Raw genomic sequence first — 8657 nt, 5'->3', positions numbered from 1 at the left:
GGGGAGATTCTGCAGATACAAGGAAAATTCATTGGGCTTCATGGCAACACAGTACATTCCCATCCTTTGAAGGTGTCTTGGATATAAGGAGCCTAAGCGATGTTTTTGAGGCATTTAGTATGAAGTTGTGGAGGAGATTCTAGACTTGTACTAGCCTATGGACACGATTTATGAGAGCCAAATACTGCATAGGTAGGATTTCGAGATAAATTCAGCCCAAACTCCATGACTCCCAAACTTGGAAACGAATGTTGGCTAGCTGTCCGGTAACTGAACAACATATCAGATGGCAGATTGGGAGGGGTGAGTTATTCTTTTGGCATGACTGTTGGATGGGTGATGAACCTTTGGTTAATTGTTTTCCATCCTTTACATCTTCCATGATTCTTGTCAAACCCTGTTCTATAAAATAATTACGACGTCATTTACATGCTCAATAGAATGTTTGCATATTTAGGAAGTTCGAGAAATCGTTAAAAAACAATATTGCCCTTAATAGTACCATTAAGTCGATTAAGTCTCGAACTAGTTCAAATAGGAATTTTAATGTGAAATTCAAAAATTTACAGTCAAGGAATGACTTAAAATGCTGATTCGGAGTTCGAGAATCAATTTGAAGTCAAATCAAAATTTTCACTATCTAAGGGCAAAATGGTCATTTGCCACCTGGGGACAAAATGAGAATTTTTAGAAAAGAGTTTTTTGGTCCCATTTGAGTATTGGAGTATGATTTGAGGTTTAGAAGTGAAAAATTTTAATTTCAGTATAAATTGGAGTACAGGGGTGAAATGGTAATTTTGCCACCTTGGGAGTAAATTGGTAATTTTGCACCCCCAGAGCATTTTTTCCAGCACAAGGCCCTCACCCATCATCATTTTTGACCCTTGAATAATGTGTGGTGGAGAGAGAAAGCTTAATAGTTAAGAAATTACAAATGGACCAATACTGTGGTGACATGTGTCAAGTTTATATTCATTATTTATTTAGCTTTAAAATAAACATAAAATCAGCCTATTTTCTTTCATATGGCCGGCCAAACAAAGAAAAAAGAAGAACAAAGGGAGAAAAGAAAAACAAAAACCCTAGGTGAAGAATTTCAAGAGAAAAGTGTGGGAAATTCAAGGAAACTAGTGACAAAAGGTAAATTTTCTTGATTTTGACTTGTGATCTAACTTTCCCATGCGTTTCTCCTTACTTTCCATGGTTAAATTACATGTTTTCATGATGAATTCATGGCTGGTCAAAATGGGTATGGAGAGAGAATGAAGTTGGAATTGTTTGATTTTAAGTTATGTTAGTGATTAAGGTTAGTTTAGTATATTTAGAAGCAAAATAACAAGAAAAGAATTCATTTTCCCCATGAATATTCATGGCTAAATCTTCCTTGATGTGTGTGGGTGATGGATTGTTATTATTTCAAAAGAAATGGCTTAGAAAATGATGAATAATGGTGAGAAAATTAAGTAGGAAAAATCACGATGTTAGTGCACTGTAATGGCCGAATTTTTCCATGAAGAAATGGGAAGGTTTTGATGCGAAAATTGGTGTTATTTGAATAATGTTTGGTGAATTGAGGTATTAGAAATGAAAGGGAGCAATTTGGAGTCAAATCGGACACAATTGTCATTTAATCGGGTAATAGACCGAATTAGGTCAGCATCGCATTTAAGCGGTAATCAGATAAGTTGCATATCATATCATGCATATACACCGAGCCTGAATTGATTTTATAATGGTTAAGCATTAATGTGGTGAATTATGTATTGTACATTGTAAATAGGTGGTGAGCAAATTACACTGGTAAAAGTACAGAGATTGTGCTTGAAAACTGGGATTAGGAGTACATCGACTCCTAGAACTGTGAGTGGACAATTTATCGTCTTAAATATCTAGAGTAATTATACTTGTTTGATGCTTTTATTGAATGGTGAGTTTAAATTATACAATATTATGTTTTCCAATTAAAATATTTCTTTAATAAAAATGAGATTTATACTGGTTTTGAAATCAAATATTGTTTTGGAAAAATTGAGTATATGGAGACTGTGTTGAAATTTATGATTTTATATGTTATTGAAATTGTGGCTTATGACACTATGGTAGCATGATGGCTAAATTTTTGGGGTTGGCATGAAATATATGAGCAGTTTTGGATTGGTCTCGGTAGACTGGATTAAATTTTATTCACCATATTATGCTACTGAAAATTTTATGGGTCTGGTGATTTATTAAACGGTCACTGCAGTGGTGGGGGTTTTCGTGGACTGCCTATGAGAGGGGTACGGTAACCCAATTATATAACTACCTCCGGGGGGAGATGTTGGATGAAGTATCTCCTGAGGTAAGATTTGAGTGCACCTCACATTCGGGCCATCATGTGAGAATGAGACTCAGCCAACGTCAAGGAACGACTGTGTGTCAGATGTGAAAACATGTTTATCGGTATGAGACATTTAACAGCTTTGGCGGTCTCAGTGGGATACCTTGACGAAGGTACCCGCGAGAATGATTCTGGCATGGGCCAAGTTTATGAAACTTATAAGCCAGGGAAATTTTGATGAAAAGAAATTGTTGGTATAGATTGAAACGAATTTTGCGTTATGAACATTATTGAAATATAACGTTTTTATATTGTCTCCATCTATTTGGCTTTAGATGCTTTTGATGGTAATTGTTTACTCACTGGGATTATATAATCTCACCCTTCTTCATATCCATTTCTTTTTCAGGCTCAGGACAGTTTGTTGATAGTTGATTGAGATAAGAATTAATCTTGGAGTTGCATCCTAAAAAGTAAGGGTTCGTAGCCCTACACCTTCTTGGTTAGTTAGGGACCTATGTGTCACTGTAAAAATAATTTTGTACTTTAGTTATATGATTTAAAGTGTGTATGAACATATTTAGCTTTTACACCATGTTTTTGGCGAGTTTTGGTATTTTCGAAAAAAAAATGAATGACTAAAATACCCTTGTGAGAGAAATAAATTTTCATTGTTTTTGGATGGGAAAATGGTCCATATAGTTTCAAAACACGATTTTAGTTACTATCGACCACAGGGGAGGTAAGGAAATTGATACGAAAGCCTTGCGAGGTTTCGGTCAGCATTCGGGGTAAAGAATATCTGGCGAGACTTCGCGACGATTGTCACGGGCTCGATGGGAGTTTCGGGTCGTGACAATTCTAGTGTCAAATTTCTATCAAAATGGTTCATGGGATATAGGTAGGTTAAATGATGCATTGCTTGAGGATGTTGTTGCAGAAATCATGAAAATTCCAATTGATGAATCTCATATTGATGAGGCATATTGGGCTCCCATTTCGGATGGTCAGTTCACTACAATGTCAGCTTGGGAAATAGTTCGACAACGCCATTAGGTTAACTTTGTGTTTAATTTAATTTGGCACCGAAGCATCCCACTTTCTATTTCTTTTTTTCTATGGAGGTTATTTTAGGATTGGATTCTAGTTGATTTGAGGTTCAAATCCAAAGGCTTCCAACTTGTTTCTAAATGCTAACACTACAACTCAGAAGAGTCAATTTTTCATGTCATGTGGGAATGTCCTCGAGCTTCACAGGTTTGGAACTATTTTGCAAAATTCTTCCAAATCTATATTATTCATCCAAAAAGTATTTATAAAATTATTTGGGCATGGTTGTTCTCTGGTGACTACACTAAAAAAGGACACATCTGCATTTTAATACCTCTGTTTATTTTTTGGTTTCTATGGGTTGAACGTAATGATACAAAGCATAGGAACCTAGGCATGTATCCCAACAGAGTAATATGGAAAGTGCTAAAGTTTATTCATCAATTATTCCATGGGAGGTAATTCCAACAATGGCAATGGAGGGGAGATATACAGATTGCTAAAGCATGGGGCCTTTTATTCCAGAAGCCATCCCTACCTAAACTAAAAGTATTCTCTTGGCAGAAACCATTAACAGGTGAGTTTAAGTTAAATGTTGATGGTAGTTCTAAGTATGATTGTCAGAGAGCTGTTGGTGGTGGACTTCTTCGGGATCATACAGGTACTCTGATTTTTGGTTTTGTTGAAAACTTTGGGCCTTATAATTCTTTACAAGCAGAGTTAATGGCACTATATAGAGGTTTGTTGTTATGTATTGAGCACAATGTTCGTAGACTATGGATAGAGATGGATGCGAAAGTAGTGGTATAAATGATACATAGAGGACATAAAGGTTCTGCACATATTAGATACTTATTAGCTTCTATTCGTAAATGCTTGAGTGTCATCTCTTTTCAGATATCACACATTCATAGAGAAGGTAACCAAGCTGTAGATTTGCTCTCCAATCAGGGATACATGCATCAAAACCTGCATGTCTTTTCTCAAGCCGAAGGTTAGCTTAAAGGTATTCTCAGATTAGATAAAAATAATTTACCGTATGTTCGTTTTAAATAAATGTAAAGGAGTAGTACTCCTAATTTATTCTTGCTTAATTCATTTTATTTAGAATCTTGTAACATGGAGGTGTCTCAATTTTATGATTGCATTCATAAATATGCATGTAAAATGGGACAGTTCTTTTCAAATATTTCTTTAAGTTCTTCCCACACTCATGTAATTCTGAAGTTCGGTTTATGTCCCCTTCCCCATTGTACTTAATTTTTTCTATTATTAATAAAATAACTACAAGGTAGCTGGGCCCTGCGAGAATTTTCCAGCATGAAAAAAAAAAACAATTCACAAAAACCTCATCCATAATAATATGAGATCGATGAAGATATTAATGAAGAACTCAAATATCCATAATAATATTCAAGAACACAAATATTCATAATAATATTCAAGAACACAAACACCCATAATAATTTTGTTATCCTAGAAGAACAAGCCAATTAGCAACAAGTTTTTAAGTTCTTAACAATTAACAATAAAGTCTTGAAAAACCAAACTATTCTAACATCAAGGCCTTGAGACAATCTTTCTTTACCATCTAAGTCTGTTGCTAGAGGGAAAAGTAAAAAAATAAGTTATTTGGGATGGATTATTAGTAAGTTTGTAAGATGCCTGATCAACTTCATCCTCTGTCAAACTTGCAACCTCACGTAATGTCACGACCCGGAACTCCCATCGAGCCTGTGACAACCGCCGAGACGTCCCAATAAGCACTCATTACCCCGAATGCCGATCGAAACCCCGCAAGGCTTAGCATCAACTTTCGCATCTCCCCGGTGAGCGACAATTATTAAATCTCACATTTTAAGAAATCATAAGTTGTTTCCAACTCAAACAATAAAATATTATTTCTAGCTCACAAGGGCATTTTTGTCATTTTTTTTTGAAATTTCGAAATCCGTAAAAATGTAATATGTAAGTGGAAACACATATTTCATGATTTAAATTAAATTTTGAAGTCTAAAACATTCGTTTAAAGTAAAATTATAGCTATTTGAATATAATAAAAATATTAAATAAAATATTCTATTTTCTTAAAACACAATATTTTCAAAGTCTTCTTAAAATAACTTTGTAGCGTAAGAGTAAAATAAATTTTTCCATATAGTAATAAAGATAATTAAAGTATGAAATTTCGTTTACAGTGACACGTGGGCCCCCAACTAACCAAGAAAGTGTAGACCTACGAACCCTTATTTCCTATGATGCAACACCGAGATTAATTCTCGTCTTAATCAACTATCAACAAACTGTCCTGAGCCTGAAAAATGGATAGGAAGAGGGGTGAGATTAAATAATCCCAGTGAGTAAACAATTACCATCAAAAGCATCTAAAGCCGAGTAGATGGAGACAATATAAAAACGTTATATCTCAATAATGTTCAGAACACAAAATTTGTTTCAATCTATACCAAATAATTTCTTTTCATCCAAATTTTTCGGCTTATGAATTTCTTAAACTTGGCCCCTGCCAGAATCATTCTCGTGGGTACCTTCGTCAAGGTATCCCACTGAAACCGCCAAGGCTGTTCAATGAGCCATACCCATAAACATGTTTTCACATCTGACACACAGCCGTTCCTTGGCGTTGGCTGAGTCTCACTCTCACGTGGTGGCCAGAACGTGAGGTGCACTCAAATCATACCTCAAGAGATACTTCATTCAACATCTCCCCCTGGAGGTAAGTATATAATTGGGTTATCGTACCCCTTTCATTGGCAGTCCACGGAAACTCCCACCACTGCAGTGACCGTTTAATAAACTACCAGACCCATAAAAATTTCAGTAGCATAATATGGCGAATAAAATGTAATCCAATCTACCGAGACCAATCCAAAACTGTTCATATATTTTATGCCAACCCAAAACATTTAGCCATCATGCTACCATAGTGTCATAAGCCACAATTTCAATAACATATAAAATCATAAATTTCAACACAGTCTCCATATACTCAATTTTCCCAAAACAATATTTGATTTCAAAACCAGTATAAATCTCATTTTTATTAAAAAATATTTTAATTGGAAAACATAATATTTTATAATTTAAACTCACCATTCAATAAAAGCATAATAGAAGTATAATTACTCTAGATATTTAAGACGATAAAGTGTCCACTCACAGTTCTAGGAGTCGATGTACTCCTAATCCCAGTCTTCAAGCACAATCTTTGTACTTTTACCAGTGTAATTTGCTCACCACCTATCCACAATGTACAATACATAATTCACCACATCAATGCTTGACCATTATAAAATCAATTCAGGCTCGGTATATATGCATGATATGATATACAACTTATCCGACAACCGCTTAAATGCGGTGCTGACCTAATTCGGCCTATTACCCGATTAAATAGATATACGCATCCGTTTAAACTCCAAATTAATTTTTTTCAGTTTCTATACCTCAATTGCACCCAAATTGACTTAATGTCCCTCAGTGTGGTTCAAATTATCAGTCCTGATAGCAAATTACGAAAATACCCTTAATGGGTAAAAATTCATATTTTTGCTCTGAAAATTCCTATTATTTTTTTTAAACTCATAATTCATCATTATTCATCATAATTTCTCAAATAAACATCAAGATCATCAGCCAATATTCCCCTAAAAAATTCAGCCAATAATGGTAATGGAGGAAAATGAATTCTTTTCTTGTTGTTTTGTTCCTAAATATACTAAACTAACTTAAAATACTAACATAACTTAAAATCAAATTAATCTAACAAGTTTCTCTCTCCTAACCCATTTTTCAGAATTTAATTCATCATAATAACTCAATATTCAACCATGAAAATCAAGAACAAAAGCATGGGTAAGCTAGGTATCAAGGAGAACTAAAGAAATTCTAACTTACTTAGCTTGTTTCCTTGATTTCTTCACTTTTTCTTTGAATTTTCACCTAGGTTTTCTTGTTTTTCCCTTTGTTCTTCCTCTCTTTCTCTCTCCTCCTTGCTTGGCCGGCCATATGAAGAAAATGGGCTGATGTTATGCCTTTTTATAAAGAAACAATAAAATAATAAAGGTATGACACATGTCATTTTTTTATTGGTCCATTTTTAAAATTTTAAAATTTTAATCCTTTTTATCTCCACCACACAATTAGTCAATGGTCAAAATGAGGCTAAAGGAAGACCATGTGCTGGAAAAATGTACTAGTGGTGGAAAATTACAATTTTGCCCCTAGGGTGGCAAAATTACTATTTTACCCTTTTATTCCAAATTATACCGAAATTAAAATTTTTCACTTCTAAACCTCAAATCTTACTCCAATAAGTCAAATTATACTCCAATAAGTCAAATGAGGCCAAAAAAATCTTTTCTAAAATTCCCATTGAAATACCCCATACTTTGATATGGTGATAAATAAAGTTGATCGAATGTAAATTGAGATCAATTAAAATGTTTAGAAGTGATAAAAGACGAAAGGAGTAGTTTAGGATAAAATATTTCGTAAGTGAGAAAATAATAATAAAATAATAATAATTTTATCAGAGGAGAATTTGTGAGATAAAAGGCGATTTGGAAGTCAAGTGAGGCATAATAAGGTATTTTGGGTACCAAGGAGACAAGATAAAAATTTTAGAATAAAATAATATTTTATTAATAAAATAATATTAAAATATTAATATTTAGCGGGATGTCGAAGTCAATCAAGAAGAAAGATCATATGGTTGATCCAAGTGGGGGAGAAGATGACAAGCCCGACTCTATAAAAATAATTTTCATGACATACATGTGATGGATAGCATGTTTGCATGCTAAGAGAGTCTCGAAAAATTTACAAAAGTCGGTATTGTACTTAAAGGTACAATGAAGGTGAGTTAAACCTCGAACTAGATCAAATAGAGAATTCATGATGAAATTAAGAATTTTAAAGTCCCAGAATGGTTTAATATGGTAATTCGGAGTTTGAGGTCCGATTTGGAGTCAATTCGAAAAATTGACCGGTTAGGGGCAAAATGGTCATTTGCCACTTGGGGACAAAATGAGAATTCTTAGAAAAGATTTTTGGCCCCATTTGACTTATTGGAGTAAGATTTGAAGTTTAGAAGTGAAAAATTTTAATTTCGGTATAATTTGGAGTAAAAGGGTAAAATGGTAATTTTGCCATTCGAAATCGAAAATTTAATTTTTGAAAGGATTTTGATCAAATTTAATTATTTGGAGTGTGAAATGAGTATGAGGAGTGAAAATTATGCATTATGGTAAATTTTCAATTTTTGGGG

At 33.9% G+C, this 8657-nt stretch overlaps 1 long non-coding RNA gene across 1 annotated transcript; it reads right to left on the bottom strand.

Moving 5' to 3' along the window:
- Positions 1-5562: 5562 nt before the first annotated feature.
- On the bottom strand, positions 5563-7380 carry LOC148763490 (uncharacterized). The gene is made up of 3 exons (XR_016025184.1): positions 7286-7380; positions 6549-6628; positions 5563-5684 (listed from the first exon to the last, which is right to left on the bottom strand). It is a non-coding gene; the product is annotated as an uncharacterized LOC148763490 (long non-coding RNA).
- Between the last annotated feature and the right edge of the window lie 1277 nt (positions 7381-8657).

The sequence above is a fragment of the Theobroma cacao genome, chromosome 3, assembly GCF_053813885.1.
Source record: "Theobroma cacao isolate CCN51 chromosome 3, ASM5381388v1, whole genome shotgun sequence".
NCBI lineage: Eukaryota > Viridiplantae > Streptophyta > Magnoliopsida > Malvales > Malvaceae > Theobroma > Theobroma cacao.
Note: the sequence above shows the minus strand (reverse complement) of the source record. Positions and strands in the feature narration are given on the sequence as shown.